This window comes from Pan paniscus, chromosome 17, assembly GCF_029289425.2.
Source record: "Pan paniscus chromosome 17, NHGRI_mPanPan1-v2.0_pri, whole genome shotgun sequence".
NCBI classification, from domain to species: Eukaryota; Metazoa; Chordata; class Mammalia; order Primates; family Hominidae; genus Pan; species Pan paniscus.
Window position 1 is genome coordinate 37065953 of NC_073266.2, and position 19286 is coordinate 37085238.

A 19286-nucleotide genomic window follows, 5' to 3' on the forward strand; every position below is an offset into this window, starting at 1 on the left:
TTTAATGGAATTTTGAGTTTCTTCTCCACAGTGATTTTTGGGAAATTACAGAGCCAGCAGAGAGTTTGATTCACGTGCTGGTTACAGGGCCGCGCCTGTGTCTTCTTGTCTCCCTGAGTTGACAGCCTGATGAAAGGTGTATTTTAGACAGAGGCCAGTATACTTTTCTTTCTTTCTTTTTTTCTTTTTGAGATGGAGTCTCGCTCTGTCACCAGCCTGGAGCGTAGTGGCGTGATCTCAGCTCACTGCAATCTCCGCCTCCCAGGTTCAATCGATTCTCCTGCCTCAGCCTCCCAAGTAGCTGGGATTACAGATGCCCACCACCACGCCCAGCTAATTTTTGCATTTTCAGTGGAGATGGGGTTTCACCATGTTGGCCAGGATAGTCTCCATATCTTGACCTCAGCCTATCTTGACCTATCTTGATCCACCCGCCTCAGCCTCCAAAAGTGCTGGGATTACAGGCGTGAGCCACTGTACCTGGCCCAGCATACTTTTTATATTCACTCTCCTTCATACTTTTTATATTCACTCTCCTTTCATTTTGCAGAGAACCCCATCCCATCCTCACCCTGGCTTCTGTTGTGAGCCTAGCTATGGACGTGTATGAAGTATTTGCATTCTCTTTTACCCACAGAAATAATCCAACTCTGGCTGCCCTTGTTGACTTACAGAACCAGAGCCCGGACAGCCACAGCCTCAGGCCTGACCACATCACATTTCTCGTCCCCAGAGTGCTTATCTAGCTTTCAAGTCCGGGTACATATCTTTTCAGTTTTTATATTTTATCCAACTGTGGTATGTACCTAGAGCAGATGACAGCATCAAACCATGATTTGATGGAGGCACTCTGGCCATAGATTTTTAGATTGAATTAACGTAGAAGAAGTTGCAGATCTTTAGATGTTAAAGTCATAAAATCCTTCCTCTAGAGGATGATAAGATATCAGCATGCATCAATATTGGACTTATAATGTCCCAGCACTAGGCATGTTGTTTTATATACATTATTATTATCTATATTTTTGTAAGTGGGGAAATAATATGGGTAAGTAAATTACTCAGGACCTCTTGCCAGTATGTGACAGGAGTGGTATTAAAACCCAGTTCAGCCTCCTTGCCAAGTAGATACTTCAACCAACATACCAAGTATTTAATGTTTACTTCTTAAAATTCAGGAAATAATTCTAGGAGAAAAAAAAACATAGCCAAGTTCTTCACAGTTAAAGTTTCTGAATCGCATCAAATATCCACAGAGAGCTTTTTAAAATTGTTCATAAAATACTTGGAGATCTTCCGATGAAATTGCTATTAGCACAAAGCATTTTCCACACACTAATAGAACCACTTGTGCCAGCAGACATTAGTTTCCAGGCAGTCTCAGTGAAGTACAGTTCCAGATGTTCTCCTATTTTAACAGCATCTTCTGAGCCTTTTAATTTCCTTGATTTTCAGCATGAATAATGCTTATCAGCCCTCAGTGTCGGCTTCCCATTATCTGCTGACCCAGCCTGCTTAGAGCTTTGCATGCACAGTGCACCTCTGAAGGGAAGGAAGGGACTGAAATTGGCACTGGTCTTGTGTCCCCACTAATCTCAAGCTGAGGCTGACAGGACGGAATGGAAAAGTGGCCACTGTAGGAATTTTCTCCTTTCTGCTATGGATATTTTATTTGCTTTATCAAGGATAATTCAGCTTTATGAGCATCAGTCTCTTACCTTCCATGGGCTCTTGATCTCTCCTGCAAATGTGCAGAGTTTGTGTTGGATTTTTTAAAAAAGACTCCTTGTAATTATCTTTCTTATAAATGCCTAAATTCTTTAACTTTTCACCGTTAATTTCTTACAATTGGCTCTACTGAAATCAGAGAGAGTACTGACTCTCTTATAACTGCTTTCTTTTTAAATTCAGCATCTTTCTTTTGGTCCTTATTCTCTTTAACCAGATTCTGTCACTTTGATTCTCTTCCCATCCTTCTTCTGGCTTCTCCATTTCTGTATGATGCAACAATGTCATTTTCCTGTAACTTTAAGCAACCTGCATGTTCCATTCTGACTGACGGCTCCTCTTGCTCCGCAGTCTCTTCCTTGCAGACCTCACCTCTGTGGATTCAGCTCTTCCCTGTGCAGATGACTCAGAGGTGTCATGCATGCCTTCAGCTACTGTCCACAGCTCTACTGAACTCTCGGTTATTTTCCTGGAATTTCCAGCATTACCCCAAACCTATCTTGCCTAAAATGAAATGTTGCATCTTCCCATCAAAAAAACTCACGTCTTCCTTCTTCCCTGATAGTTTCCCAATCACAGAAAATTGACTTAATTATTTAACAATAATCAGACTTCAGTCTTAATTAGCCTTAGTTAATTAATTAGTCTAAATTATTCAGACAATTTTTAACATAATCAGTCTGATTTTTTTTTCTTCAAAATCTGTCACACCTGTTGCTTCTTTTTTCCTGCTAACATCATCCTACTTCTCCTCTTTACACCAAAACATATTTCCATAGGCTTTTGGCTGGCCTCTGCTTCTGATGTTTCTCTAGGACATGAGCTAAGCTTTAATACAGAGTTGGGTTCATACGGCACCATTTCCCTTACATGACTTCTCTCAAAAATATAAGTGTAACACCATGGTCTCTCTATAAGTTTTCACTCTTTAATATGAACTAAGACTTTCCACAACTGATATAGACTTGATTCTAATGTAAAAAGCACTCATTCATTGAACAAATACATGTGCCAGGCACCATGCTAGGTGCTTGAATGTAAGAGGAAAATAATAAAGAGAAAATCTCTCTGCCTCTATGGAGCTTTCTTTCTAGTGAGGGAAGACAGAGAATAAACAATAAACAATGAGAATAAACAGAGAATAACAAGGAATAAACAATGAGAATAAACAATAAACATTTTTTAAAACCTAGTAAATTTCCCAGAATGTTACAAGGTAAGGGCTAGGAACAAAAACAACAGAGAGGACAGATCTGTTGGACAGCATCCAGGATGCTGGATGGCATGATGGCACTGGGTGAACTGCATTTGTATAGAGCCCAATCAGAGGAGTCTTCACCGAGAATGATACAATTTAAGCCAAAGTATAAATAAGTAAATCCTTTTCAAGTAAGGATCCCTGTATGGTTGCAGAGAAGTGAGAGGAGAAGGCTGTGGTAGGAATCAGGTGAGAGGCAACAGATACCAAACACTCAGGGCCTTTTAGGCCACTGTGAGAGCTTTAGCATTTACTCTGAGGGAAATCTGAGGGTGGTTGGGGTCAGTTGGAAAAATCATATAGACATCCTAGTGGTGATTCCTAGTGAGCAACTGGATACTCATGCCTCAAGTGGAGGAGAGAGGTCTGGACTGGGGATATATTTGGGGGATTGCCCGTGTTAGGAAATACTATCACTATAATCATTTACTTAGCTTTACCACAGCTTCTCTACTTTCTTCCCAAATCTTTGTGTTTTCCTGTGTGTGTATACATTCTGCTTTATTTTCAATGCAGTATTCGCTTTCAGTCACAGCCTATCCTTCTATGGTTGAGTCTTGCATAATCATCTTTAACTTTATTCACTATTTACTGAGGATTTGATATGTGCCAAGCACTATGCTGGAAATTAGAGACCCAGTAACATACAATAATGTATATGAAAGACAGAACTTTTGCCCTCCTATAACTTACAGTCCAATGAGGGATAAGAACAATAAAACAGACACTTTCAACACGTGTGGCCACTCCTCCCTCCTGGATACTCTTTCTTCACCTTGTCATCAGCTTTAAGTTTTTATTTTATCTCAGTCGTGGCTCTTTTTCAGTTTCCTTTGCTGGTTCCAACTCTTCTCCCCATCCTCTTCATCTCAGAAGTCCCCAGGGCTGGCTCTTCCTTCCTTTTCTTTCCTCTATATGCCCTCTCACCCATCAACATCATGTCTAGGACTCAGACAGCCTCCTAACTGGGCTCTGTATTTCTCCTCTGACACTTACAGTCTTTTCTTAACGAGTCGCCAGAGTGATCCTTTTACACTGCCAGTCAGATCACGTCATCTCTGTGCTCAACACTCTGCAGTGGTTCCCCATGTGTCCCGGGGTCAAAGTCCAAATCCAACCAAGACCTGCAAAGCCGTCCATGGTCTCATATAAAGCCCCTCGTTACCACTGATCCCATCACTACTTTCCCTACTGCTCACTTTGCTCCCAGCAACCTGACCTCTGTGCCCTTCCTCAAATCCAGTAAGTGCTCTGCTGTATGAGAATTTTTTCACTGGCCATTACTTCTGTCTGGAATACTCCTCCAGATATTGACACAGCAAACCTCTTAGATCCTTCAAATCTTTCTTCAAATATCACTCGGAACTCTCAATTATTTTACCTTGCTCCTTCACCCGCCCCCCTTTTTAAAATCAAAGTTTATAACATTCTAATATATTATATAACTTTTTCATTTTGATATTTTTAAACACCTATCCCCCATAACAGAATATAAGCTTCATGAAGATTTTTATGTGATTTGTTCCCTTTTAGAACCATGCCTGGAGAAGTGCCAGGGATGTAATAGCTGCTCAGTATGTATTTGTTAACTGAATAGGCAAAGGAAGAATACAAATAAATACCTTTCAAATTACATATTTTTATTAGTGCTATGAAATAAAGTACTGTGATAAAATGTAAGCATATCTATGAATGCATAGAATGACAGAACATAAGCAAAATATATAAGCATACTTACATATTTTAGAGAAGACGCAGCTCTAAAGATGATACTTAAGGCAATATGAGAAAGATGAGAGGCTAATGATTAGAAGTGTGGTAAGGCAGGTGTGGGGGTGAGAAGGACATTGTAAGCAAAAGCAGAGGGAACAGCCAGGTGCAAAGGTGCTGGCTGGGAAGAATTTAGTATTTTCTCCGAGTGAGTGGAAAAGGATGAGAGAGAGAGACTAACACATGACAGGGAGATTAGCGTGAGATGAAACCAGAGGGGCAGGCTATAAATAAGATAAGGCCTTTACATCTTAGTAAAAGATCAAGGGGAAGTCATTACAGAATTTCAAGAAGAGAAATGACCTAATGTGATTTGTATTTATAAAGGTCATTCTGAGTAATGCATGGCGAATAGATTATAGGAGAGAAAGAATGGAAACAGAAAGATCAACTAAGAGACACTGCACCAGTCACAGGGCTCTCCCTGATGGTAGCCAAGACTGGCTGGTGGCAGTGAAGTTGGAAAGAAGTAGGTGGATAGGTGAGATATTTTGGAAATCAAACTGATTGTCTTAGGTATCAGTGCCATACATTCCAATTCTACCCCCTAGATGTTAAGATAATTTATTTGAAATATCTGACATTGAATATCAAATAGCAAATAAATGCTTTTATTCTGTTTAGAATTGACAGTGGTTTTGGCTGCTGGTGTGAAGAAAGTCTTAACCTCTGCACAGCATTACTGCTTATACCTAGTTAAGTTCTGCGATTTTACTGGGGGTCCCATTTTCTACTCCAGCATTGTGATGGATGATTTAGAGAAGGCTCAAGACATTATTTGCATTCAACCTAATTCCTTAAAAATTTATCTCTGACAAAAATATAGCTCCCCTTGAACTGAAATAATCAAGGATTAGAGTAATTTTTTTTTTTTTTTTTTTTCTCAAGACAGAAGTTTCGCTCTTGTTGCCCGGACTGGAGTGCAATGACGTGATCTCGGCTCACTGCAACCTCCACCTCCCAGGTTCAAACAATTCTCCTGCCTCAGCTTCCCTAGTAGTTGGGATTACAGGTGCCAGCTACCACACCCAGCTAAGTTTTTGTATTTTTAGTAGAGACAGGGTTTCACTATGTTGGCCAGGCTGGTCTCGAACTCCTGACCTCAGGCGATCCACTGGCTTCAGCCTCCCAAAGTGCTGGGATTTCAGGCGCGAGCCACGGCATCCGGCCCAGAGTAATTTTATATACTGTAATCCTTCAGCTAAAATAGCAATGTAAAATAATAAAAACTACAATATGTTATATGAAATACTGTTTTTTGGTATTCATGAAATCTCAGCGAACTATGTTTTGAAGACTTAGACCCTTCTGTTAGTTCTATATATACAAGTTTTGAGTGTGTCTGAAATTTGTGGTGATAAAAATAGTAACTTAAAATTTGAGGAACACATCTGTATTTTTTTCTAGCCCATTATGTTTTAGTAACAGTAAGCTAAACTTCTTATTCACAGGTAACATGTATCTATTATTTCCTTCGATGTTAATATTATTTTATATTGTGTGCCCTTTTGTCTCCAGGGCCACCTCTTTCACAAAATGCTTGAGTGACTAACATAATGGTGCCGTGCTCACAAATAGGGTGTGATATATTGAGTGTTCAGGTAGGAGTGAAACTAACAAGTTCAATTTGAAAGGTTACAGTGAATTTTAGATACTTTCATTTAGTTAACTGTTTTAACTTATCTTATCTTATTTATTTATTTTTGAGATGGAGTTTTACTTTTGTCGCCCAGGCTAGAGAGCAATGACATGAACTTGGCTCACTGCAACCTCCGCCTCCCGGGTTCAAGTGATTCTCCTGCTTCAGCCTCCCGAGTAGTTGGGATTTCAGCCATGTGCTGTCACGCCCGGCTAATTTTTGTATTTTTAGTAGAGATGGGGTTTCGCCATGTTGGCCAGGCTGGTCTCAAACTTCTGACCTCAGGTGATCCACCCGCCCTGAGGTAGAAGCTGCGTAGAATAAAAGCAGCCATGTTAAATATACAATTCCTTGAGTTTTGACATATGCATTCACCTGTGAAAGCACCACCACAATCAGTATATAGAATTCCTCCCATCTCAGCCCAGTGTTCTTGTGACCTTCCCACGCAACGGTACCACTCACTGGGCCTAAGTAACCACTTACCTGCTATCTTACATTATAGATTAGATTTCTCTTTTCTAGTTTTTATGTAAAATAGAACAATACAATAGATATTCTTATCTGGCTTTTTTGGATCAAAATAATGTTTTTGAGACTCATCCATATCATTGCATATATTAGAAAATGCCTTTTAACTGCTGAGTAGTAGTCTATTGTATGAAATCACTTCAAGTTACTTATTTATTTCACTGTTTTTGGATAATTTAAGTATTTTTCCAGTTTTGGACCATTATGAATAAATTTTCTACTAACATTCATGAAAAATCTTTGTGGGATCATAGGTTATCATTGCTCTTTGGAAAATACCTATAATTGAATTGTTGGGCCAAACGCTAAATGTACATTTAATTTTATAAGAAACGATTCAACTTTTTTCCAAAGTGACTGTACTATTTTACGTAGTCCCAAGCAACATATGAGAATTCCAATCAGTCCAGTTACTATAAACTTACAGTAATCTAAACAATGTGATTTTGCCTTAATGATAGAAAAATAGATCAATGGAACAGAATACAGAATCTGGAAATACACCCCAAACATAGGGTTGAATACTTTTTAACAAAGATGCTATGGTAATTACATGGAGAACAAAAAATATTTTCAACAAATATTGCTGGAATAGAAAAATAAATCCAGTCATGTGCCACGTAACAACAGTTTGAATGACAAACCACATATATGACAATGGTCCCATAAAATTACGATGGAGCTGAAAAATTCCCACCTAGTGTTGTCTTGATGATCCTGGCCGTGTATGGGCTTAAGCTAATCTGTATGTTTGTGTCATAGTTTTTAACAGAAAAAAAATAGCTTAGGAATTTTTTTCTTTTTTTTTTTGAGACAGAGTCTCACTCTGTCACCTAGGCTGGAGTGCAGTGGCATGATCTCAGCTCATTGCAATCTCTGCTTCCTGGGTTCAAGTGATTCTCCTGCCTCAGCCTCCTGAGCAGCTGGGACTATAGGCGCCTGCCACCCGCCCAGCTAATTCTTGTGTTTTCAGTTGAGACGAGTTTTCACCATATTGGCCAGGCTGGTCTTGAACTCCTGATCTTGTGATCCACCTGCCTCGGCCTCCCAAAGTGCTGGGATTACAGGTGTGAGCCACCACACACAGCCAGAAAACTTTTTAAATTTACATAGAAAAAACATAAAATAAGGATGTAAAGAAAGAAAATAATTTTGTATAGCTGTGTATTTATGTCTTAAACTAAGTGTTATTACAAAAGAGTCGAAAAGAGAGAAAAATAAGTTTATAAAGTTAAAAATTACAGTAAGCTAAAGTTAATTTATTACTGAAGAAAGAATTGTTAAATAATTTGACTTACAGTGTCTATAAAGTGTACAGTGGTGTATGATAATATACTGGACCCTCACATTCACTCAACACTCACTGACTCAGAGCAATTTCCAGTCCTGTAAGCTCCATTTACTTGAAGAACTCTATATAAGTATACTATTTTTATCTTTCATACGGTTTTTTTACTGTACCTTTTCTGTGTTTAGATGTGTTCAGATACAGAAATACTTATTACTGTGTTACAACTGTGTACAGTACAGTAACATGCTGTATAGGTTTGTAGCCTAGGAGCAATAACAGGCTATACCATACGGCTTAGGTGTGTACTAGGCTATACCATCTAGGTTTGTGTAAGTACACTCTATGATGTTCACACAACAAGAAAATTGCCTAATAACACATTTTGAAAAACATATTCATGTCATTAAGCAATGTATGGCTATAAATCCTTACTCTTACACACCTTACATACAATTTAAATCCAAACAGATCATAGGCATAAATGTAAAGGTCATGACTATAAAAGTCCTAAAAAAAAGCATAGGAGAAAATGTTTGCAACCTTGGGGTAGCAAAGATTTGTGGATAGAACAAAAAAAAATCATGAACCATAAAAAAAAGTTGATAATAGGACTTCAAAATTAAAACTTGGCTGCTCTTCAAAAAATACCTTAAGAAAATGAAAAGGAAAGTCATGTTACGGAGAGAAGATATTCACCATATATCTGACAAAAGACTTGTGTGCATTATATATAAAGAACTTTTCCCAAAACAACCCAATAAAAATTGGCTAAAAGATTTAAACAGAGATTTGACAAAAGAAATTCTGCAAATAGCCAATATGCATAGAAAAATATTTTCAACATCTTTAAGGGATACCACTACATATCCACTAGAACCGTTTTAAAAATAATAAAAACAAACAAACCTGACAACATCTCACTTCTCTATTTTATAATTCATCATGATTATAAAATTGCCACATATTCATTTATTTTTAAAAACTCAGTCTTCAATGGCTTCCTCATCACCTGTAAGAAAAAATTCAAACTGCATTATATGAGAACTTTTGCTCCATGTTTTCACCCCATTTTTTCTATATATCCCTATCATGAAACCTGCAGTCTAGTTCTAGCTAGCCATTCACCCTTACCTGATCTTGCCATGTGCTTCATGCCTCCATGCTTTTGAGAATGCGCTTCATTTATTCTAATCAGTTTCCAGTCTTGCCCAACTGTTGAACCTGTTTTATTTTTGGAAATCAAAGATTTTGCCTTTTCACACCTCCATTTGATAAAATATTTATTTTTTAAGAAAAAAAAGTCTTTTGCAGGCACATTGGCCCTTCTGTTTTTTAAACACATTGGTCATGCTTTCATTTTAGGGGCTTTGCATGACTTTCTGGAATGCTCTCCCATCCACCCCCATATCCCCATGTCTCCATGACTGCCTCCTCTGGGTTTTGGTTTAAAGGTCACTTTCTCAATGAGACCCACCCTCATCATTTTATTTAAAATTTCGAACAACTCTAACCCCCACCATTGCAATCCCCTCACATTGATCCTACTCTACTCTTTCTTCATTTCCTTAGCATTTAACACCTTCTAAGGTACCCTATAATTTATGTGTTATTGTCAGTCTACGTGGGCAGGATCTGGCACATAGTTTGCAGTAACAAAACATTTGTTAATTACTGAAAAAGAACTTTTTGGCTTTCACAACTCTAATGCCCCCAGTGAACAGCTTTATTTTAGAGTCTTTTCATTTTCTTAGACTCTGTGCTGTACATATATTTGAATGGGCTTTCTACCCTTTTCAAGCCCACTACTTGCCTTTCCTTTCATGTTCCTTTGTTAAAAACAAAGAAAAATCAGTCAATTAAATACTCATTCAGATTAAAAGACATATCTTCACAGGGTCCAATTACCAATGAACGTGACACTATCTCACCCAGAACTTCAGTCCCAGGAGGGATAGGTAATTGACATTAAGCACTTACGGCAAAAAAATTATTAGTATATTTTACCTTAGAATTATCTAAACTTTTGTCCCAGAGCTTCTAGCTAAATCCCATATTAGTCTTCTACAATGACTTTGCCAGTCCTTTTGGATTGCATTTCTCCACATATTCTAGTAAAAACAATATTCTGTCTTTTAGTGTCAGTTATTTGGGTCTTCATATTTTGGGAGCATAGCACATTTTATTTTTTGACTTATAGTGAATGCCAACCTTGCCCATTATTTGTCTATACAAATATTGATGTCAATCTTTATTTGTACTGCTTTAAATGTATACTCAGGAGTTTTTTTAAAAAAATATTTTTTGGCATTTGTTGTCAACTTTAAATTGTCAAGACTTCATCAGAAATTCAGTGTTACTACAAAACTTTCATATTTAAATTTCCAGCAAAATGACTTTAATAAAATAAAATATTCAAATTAAGTAAGAATTAGGACTTGACTTGATCCCTAGTTGTTGATGACCCTTGAGTACTTGGTATTCTATTTTCTTAGGAGAATGGTGCAGAGTTTTCCAGATGATTCAAAATAGCCACAGTTGTTGGTCTTATTTATAAGGCTCTAGCATAAACATGTCAAGCACTGCATACGGGGGTAGAAAGGTTGAAATCCCTGTGCCAGTAGTATTTAATACACTTTACTCTTCTTGATTAGCTGCCTTCCATACTAGAATAGGGGGTCCTCAGACAGGAATTGTCTGTTTTGCTTGCTGCTCAATCTCTAATACCTTACACAGTGCTGGGCATTCAATAAGCCCTCAGTTGAATGAATGTGTGAAGTGAACGGTTTGAAAAGAACGGGGAAGGGAATTAAACCTACATTCTGGTACCAGCTATTTATTTCATTTATGTGATATCTCTGGACCTCATTTTCCTCATTTACAAAGAAAACAGTTTGGATTAGATGATGTTCATGGTTAATGTATCCCATGTAACTCATGGGTCTCTTCCACCTCATTTATTTACAAAATTGAGTACACTGTCAAATGTCTCCTGAAAAGCTCAAGGTTTAAGAAAGCAAGGCAGTGGAATGGGGCAATTCTTCTGTTCCGGATACTCATTTATTTTACAATTAAACAGTGTCCACAGGATCCTAATTAAGTTTTTGGTCAGGATATCAGTTTAAACCACTGGCTCTAGCACCAGAAAACCAGACCCAGTATTCTCATTTTTTCACTAACTTGCTGAACTGGACAGGGGTGGTGCCAAGTTTTGTGAGACCTAGAGATTATAATATTAGGGAAGGGGCTGTTAACACTTGAAGAAAAATACAAAAATAAAAATATCAAATTAATGTTTTAAATATTTACTTAAAATGAGAAAGGAAGTAACAAAAAATTACAAATTTTAAGTAGCTCACTACCACAGATAACACCAAAACTGGGAAAAATAGCACAATGTGGTTCACTAATTGGCTTACTGACACATCTTGGTAATATTTTTACTACATATTTAGCTACATACCCTGTGAGAGCCTCTTCATATGACAACATGACATTTTGTAATAATTGTAATAATTGCTATATGTAGAATAAAAAGTTAATTACCTTCCCCCTAGAAAGCCTCATTGAAGCTTTAAAAATTGATAATATAGGAGAGCTTTTTTCAGCTTTATTATTTATTATTGGTCACTTCATGTAAACTTTTTCCAATGTTGCTAAATTTGAGAATGCCTATTGAGTTTCTTACATTTATAAACTAAGATTTTAGTACACTTCAAATTTGCTTGTGCAGTAACTAATTATATAGATTCATATAATTAGTAGTATATAATTGTATAAAATTATATTGTATACAATTATATATGTTATATAGACAATTCATTCTTGTTAAATAATTGTATTACTACTAAATCAGGAGCTTATTCATTAATTTATGTGAAATTTTTCTTTTCTTTCTAATGAATCACTGTTTTGAGTATGATCTGAAAATTGTTTTCTTACCATTAATTTCTAGATTCTAGGATAATTTCTATTGATTTTATCATTTATCTGAATTTTTCTTATATATTTAGTAAATCAATTTTAAAATTACAATCATATACCTCAAAACCAGAAGTGTGTTCTCTTCTACTGTTTTTATAGAAACTTTCCAAAGATTCTTTTATATTTTCAGTTCAACGGTTTATTTGACCCTTAACAACTTTTTGAGTAACTCTGTCATCTCTTTCATATTCGTCTCTTCTCTGAAATTTTATTTTAGAGATCTTGAAAGGCTGTTTTACTCATAATATAAACTTTGAACAGTCTTAAAATGTGCAATCTCATTACACTTGAAATTTAAAGAAAATTCACATTAATAGGTGTATTTAAAGGATTCCATCTACGTGATAAACTTGAAATGAAAACATGTATCTATAAGAAAATGCTGAATTAGTCAGCCACTTGCAGAGTCACCTTTTGTCTTGAATGACGCCAAGGAAGAGCTGAATGGGGCACACTTTCTGTACCTTGATTATTGTTTTAAAGGGTGCTTGCAGCCGGAACTGCCTATATAACATGTGCAGCCTTTTGTCCAAAAAGTATTAACAATTCTGATAAAGTGATGGCAGACAGTTAAGCTAGCGCAGGACCCTTCTAAGTGTCGGGAACTGTGTAAATCATACAGGTAACATGACTGCAAAGCTGGCCCTGCACAGGGCCCCTGGCTCTTCTCCTTCATAACAGCAACACCATTATATGCCTGCCTGACTGTTGTTCAGCACCTCACAGAAGGAACTCCTAGCCACATGTATTCCACTAGAAGGCAACTAAATATTTCCCCAAGTCAATGTTTCTACAGATCCCTAAAACATTCATTGCTACTCCAATGCCCCCTGAAATGAAGGAAAGGGTGAGGAAGGGAAAATTAGAAAGAAAATGGAATCTTAGCCAATTTCAGTTTGACTATTTTGTATTTGCAAATGTACCAGCACATATTATCCTATAAACATTTCTACAGCCTCTACCAGAAGCTTAGATTGGGTTTCTGCAAGTGAAGAACATTGAGGCAAAGGCGTGTAGCAGCTGGGCATGGTGGCTCGTGCTTGTAATCCTGGCACTTTGGGAGGCTGAGGCAGATGGGTCGCTTGAGCCCAGGAGTTCGAGACCAGCCTAGGCAACATGGCAAAATCCCATCTCGACTAAAAATACAAAAATTAGCTGGGCATGGTGGTGCACACCTGTAGTCTCAGCTACTCAGGAGGCTAAAGTGGGAGGACTGCTTGAGCTTGGGAGTTGGAGGCTTCAGTGAGTCAAGATAGCACCTGCACTCCAGCCTGTGTGACAGAGTGAGACCCTGTCTCAAATAAATAAATAAATAAATAAATAAATAATAAAATTAAATTTAAGAAAGCATGTAACTTTATGGCAAATCCACATCCGGGCATGGGTCTGAGTCACTGCCACATGCCAAGAGCCCCTGAACACAGGTGTTTCTGGTACAGAAGGGGTTTCCTTACTACCTACTTTGGGGCCAGTATTGTTTCCATATTGCTACCTGAGAAACCCAGTAAGTTAATTCTCCATCCATTGTTCTTTTGGGAGACAGAAAGAAAAAGAGAGAGGGAACAAAGTCGACGTGCTGGGGCAGGCTTCTCCATCCCATAATTTCCAGATTCTCTCTGGAAATCCTCAGATTTGTGTCTAAGCATCATAGGAGTTTGCTAGATCTTAATCCAATGGTCAACTGATGGCATATAACTATGTGTCCTGGTGTGGTTGTTTAAGTATCTTGCAGCCTAAAATACTTTTAGTAGCTTTCAGAATTAGTATGAAGAGGCTTTCTTACCACTTACCAGTTGCTTGTCACAGGATTTTCAATATTTGGCATTGAACCTCTGAGTTGGGGATGGGCATGGATGTGTTGATGGTAATAATGGATGTGCAAAACTGATGGTTTGCTTAGAAGACATCAATCATTGATTTCAGCCCCATCCAGTCGTCATCAAGTTCAGCGTCTCTGATATCACAGGGGCAAAAGAAGAAGGACTACTTGTAGAAGTCCTGAGAAATCCTATCTCCCCAAATTTAACCCCCATATTCACACACTGTTTTATGACCTTCCAACTAAAATAAGGACTCAGAAGTAAAGATTTTACACTCTTTTCTGCAAGGGCTCAATGGTGAAGAGTCATAGTTAGTTTTGTATTTATCAAATCAGATCCTTAAAACACTTCTCACATAAGCATCAAGAACACCCTGTTCACAGTTACGCTGCTAATAAACAATTGATTCCATTTCATTCTGGTGAGAATGAAACATTTTCCTGGAAGTGCTCTGATTATCCAGCTTAATCTCCTACATGTCCTTGGCAAATGGCTTTTCCTTAATTCTAATTTGAACAAGAACTCAATTTTTCATCGAAGCAAAATACTCAATAAGAAGCCCTCTTTTTAACTTCACTAGAGAAAATAAAATCCTTGGCTACCACTTTTAATACATATGATTAACTATCTAATATATCTCATCAAGTTTTTGTGCTAAGCTAAATGCAATGGCTTTATTGGTTCCTAAATTGCAGGTTCTCTTTCTTTCTGCCACTCATCATTACCCTTTGTCACCTTATTTGTTCTAGCCAATTTAACTCATTGATTTTCATTGTAAAGGCTCCAATACTGCTAGCAATTTGGGACTTTCACAAGTTAGCCTAATTCATGTTAATTGGCATCACTGTCAGCTTTATCATCGAGAATGTAAGTTACAACCTTTTTATTCTGGGTATGTCTGTAAAGGAAGGGGCTAGACAAATGAACAGCAACAATAACAAAAAGAATGAACAAGAAAAAATTTGAGATCCATACTTTATAAAGAAGCTAACATTCCAGAAATGTGCTCTTTTGTTTAAAAGGGATTTAGAAACATAGATTGAATTTCAGTACTAAACCAGCATTTGACCAACACATCTTGAGCCCCTAAGAGTCAAAGCTCTTGCCTAAAATCAGCAGTGCTGATGACTAAATGCAGTTTAAAATAGTAAGTGCTCAAGTAGAGGCATGGATATACAGAGCCTTACATTACATTCCCAAGTACTCGTCATTTTCTTATAATAAAAAGATACTATTCTTTCCTTTAGAGCTAGACCTTATGTGAAAAATTACAGGGATTTCTTAACAATTCTTAATATTATTTTTCTCACCATAGCTTTTATTTAACACCAAAAATTAATTCTGTTTTCTTGACTCATGGAAATAGTGTTTAAAATCTAATGCCTTCAAGCTAGCAATGACACCTTGCTCATGCTTTTGGAAAACTATAGTAGAGGACTACTATAGACAGAGTGAAGACATTATTGATTTTTATGGATTATTTATTTAAATAATTTGTTTTAGATTAGGACAGTATGATAACAGTTATCTTCCTTAAATGAAGATGCAAATATTTTATATTTAATGGAAAAATATCTTTAATTTCATATTTCAAAACTTCAAGTCTTTCAAAATTGTTATGAATTCACAAATGATAGAAGTTGTGGACCGTATACTGCCACAATGCAGTCACCACCTCCTCCTTTGTGTTGGCCAATCATTACTCTGCCACATACATAACCCTGAGGAAACCACAGTTTAATAAAAATTTGAAAGGAATTAGGTGAACCCAAATGTTAGCACAACTCAAGAAAACTATTTATTTTAGTCATCAGTGTATCTCATAAAAATAACTGCATTGGCACCATCAGTAATCACCTATTAAAAAGTAAGCTCCTTCAGGGAAAGAATTTGGCTTATGCATCTTTTTATTTTCAATACCTAACATGGCACCAGGTCTCAAACTGGAACTAGGCAAAATAGGTATGTGGACTGCCTGTCATTCTGGTACTCTGCCTGCATAATTTAAGAAAAGGATTCCCTGGGTGCCACCAAACTCTCTCTTGGTTAGGGCAATGCCCAGTAAATAGCAACATGTACTTTACTTGCATTTTCGTATTTGGAAACTAGTTGAAGGAAGAATTCAGATATTCTCAGGGCTATGACCCAATTCCAACTTAATATAATTGTGGATTATCTGAACATGAATATCATCCACATTCTCCATTCAGATCTTTACATGTAAAATGTCAGTGGATATTGTTTCTTCTTTGTATACATGGAAAATGTATACAGTGAGACACTATGACATCATTCCTCAAGTTCAAGATAGAATTAGTTTAAGAGAAAGCTGCAATTGAGAGCACTATAATCAGATTGGTAGTTTGGACTATGTCAATTACTGCAGCTTCTTCAGGTTCATGTCACAAATCATTATCCTCATCAAACTGGACCTGACTTAAAAACAGAAAGTCATTTGTCTATATTGTTACTGTTTGTTACACTAATCCTAGGACCATAAATTGGAGTGAAAGTGAAAGTTCAGAATTTGGAAGCACGTTTTGGCCTTAAAATTCCAAATAATTGACCATGACATATGGTAAGCACTTCAGCCTCTACTCCTTTTTCTAGAGTTAGAATAAACAGTCCAACCAAGGAATAACCTAAAGTTATAGGTCAAATTCTTCTGTCCATATTCCAATAAGACTACCAAATCTTCACTATTCCTACCTTTTCTCTTTGAAATATTGTTCCCACTCTGTGCTCTGCCATCCCCAACTAATCCAACTAAATAGCTAGAGAACAATTACAAAGCCCAAAGTTGTATTTAATGACTTAAAGAATGAAAAATATTCCCCAAATTGCTGTGCAAAAATATATGCAGATATAAAATTAAACTCTCTCTTAGGCTTTCTTGTTATTTCCAAAATAATGACTCAAACTAAATGTCCATCAACTAATGAATGGATAAAAAGAAAATGTGATATACATATATATATATGGACACAATGGATAGTGTCCATGTAATGAATGGTATAAATAGTATACACACAATGAGTATTATCCATACAATGGCTACTATTCAGCCTTAAAAAAGAAGTACATCCTATCATTTGCAACAACGAGGATGAATCTCAGAAGAAAAATTTGGACCCCAGTTTTACATTTAAGCTCTCATTACACTGTAGTCAATGGGTAGAAATAATGGTGATAGCTACTTGGTAACACTTGTCGAGTGCTACCATGTGCTAAGTAGTATTCCAAGTGCCTCAAGTGTGCTACCTCATTTACATTTAACCATCATGTGACATAACTGGAATTGCCATCTCCATTTTACAGAGAAGGAACACGAGAGGTTAAGTAAAAGTCCAGTATTTCTTTCCTTTTTAAAAAATTTTTATTGTTTATTCATGTGAGTACATAGTAAGTGTGCATATGACAATTCTTACTGTCTTTCTGAAAGATAAGCAATAAGGCAGCCTTTCATCAGTTTATATAATGATTACGAATTGAGGAGACATTGAAAAATAATTTATCTTATAGAGTCTAACAATACAAGTAGCAAAACATGCTTTGCAATAACTATATCAGACATTCTCAAACTTTTTGGTCTCGGCATTCCTTTATATTCTTGAAAGTCACTGAGGATCCCCAAATGCTTTTATTTATGCGGGTTCTATCTATCTATCATCTATCTATCTATCTATCTATCTATCTATCTATCTATCTATCTATCATCTATCTATCATCTATCTATCGTTCTCTATCTATATATTGCATATTAAAACAATGGAAAAGTTTAAGACACAAGAATACAGACGCACAAATTCCATTCACTGTAAGGATGATGACATCATCACATATTATGTAGCTCTGGAAAATTACACTGTATACATATGACAGAAACAGTGAAGTGGGCAAATAACATTTTAGGATTATTGTAAAAATAGTTTTGATCTCACTGATCCCCTGAAAGTGCAACATTTTGAGAAATGCTGATTAAAAAGTGGTGGTTCTTACCCTGACAATTCTCCTCAATAAATGATTTTAAGTTACTGATCAAAAAAAGTGAGAGATTCTACAAGACTATTTTTATGTTAGTAATGGGATTGAAGTTGATGTTCCAATTACCTTCTGGTCATTCTTTTAAGCCACAAATGTCTGACTGCAGCAGCTGGTCCTGGATGATATTTATTAGTTTACCACCAAACTTTAGAGACTACACAGACCCCTGAAGCCATACTTAGTGACTATTTACAAAGAGTTAACCTATCATATTAAAGTGCTAAGATGACATACAATAAATAATGATCTATCTGAGTACGACCTCTGCAGACACCATGGCTGTAATTGAGTCAGGAGTTGAATTCAGATGACCCAAAATGGGGTGTTGCCACCCAGTCCTACCCGAAGGAGTCAAGGAAGACAAAAGCTGGCAGTCAAATCACCTCTGACCAAATGAAGCTGAGATCCAGATGCTATAGAGGGAGAAAGTTAACACTGAATTTTAAACATTAAATTAAAACATTAAACATAAAGTTAAATTCAGAACATTGATTTTCACCCCAATTTACAGTCCTAGGATTAGTGTTAAAAACAGTAACAATACAGAAGATTTAATTTCATTCTTTTTGGGCTGAATAGTATTTCATGTGGATATATACTATATTTTTTATCCATTACACAATCTATGCATGTAACAAAATTTCACATGTACTCCCATAAATTCGTACAAATGAAAAGAAAGAAATGAGAATGATACCACAAAAAACAGTAAATAATACAATTCATAGCCTAAAGGAGGGCTTAGAGGCAGCATTAGGTCGAGGGCAGAAAGCAAAAGTTTGAATTATTTAGAAATATGGTCAGAGAAGGCAAGTCTGGATGAAGTGAGGAAGATCTGAGGTGTTGGCTGTGAATAACTGTAGTGCATTATTCAATGACTTTTATCAGTCAACACATCTGTGCATGGGTGTGAGAGACTGGCTTAAAGGATAAGATTGTGCTATGGCTTGAGTGCAAATTCAGGTGTTGCCAGTGTGATGTTATTAAGAGGTGAGGCCTTTAAGAGTTGGTCAGGCCATAAGGGTTCCTTCCTCCTTAATGACATTAAAGCCCTTATAAAAGAGGCTTCCTGCAGCTTTTGGTTAGCTTGCCCTTCTCTCTTCTGCCATGTGAGGATGCTGCAAGAAGACTTTCGTCAGACCAAATACCAGTGCCCTGATCTTGGACTTCTCAGCCTCCAGGACTGTGAGAATTGATGTCTGGGTTTTTCAATAAATTATCCAG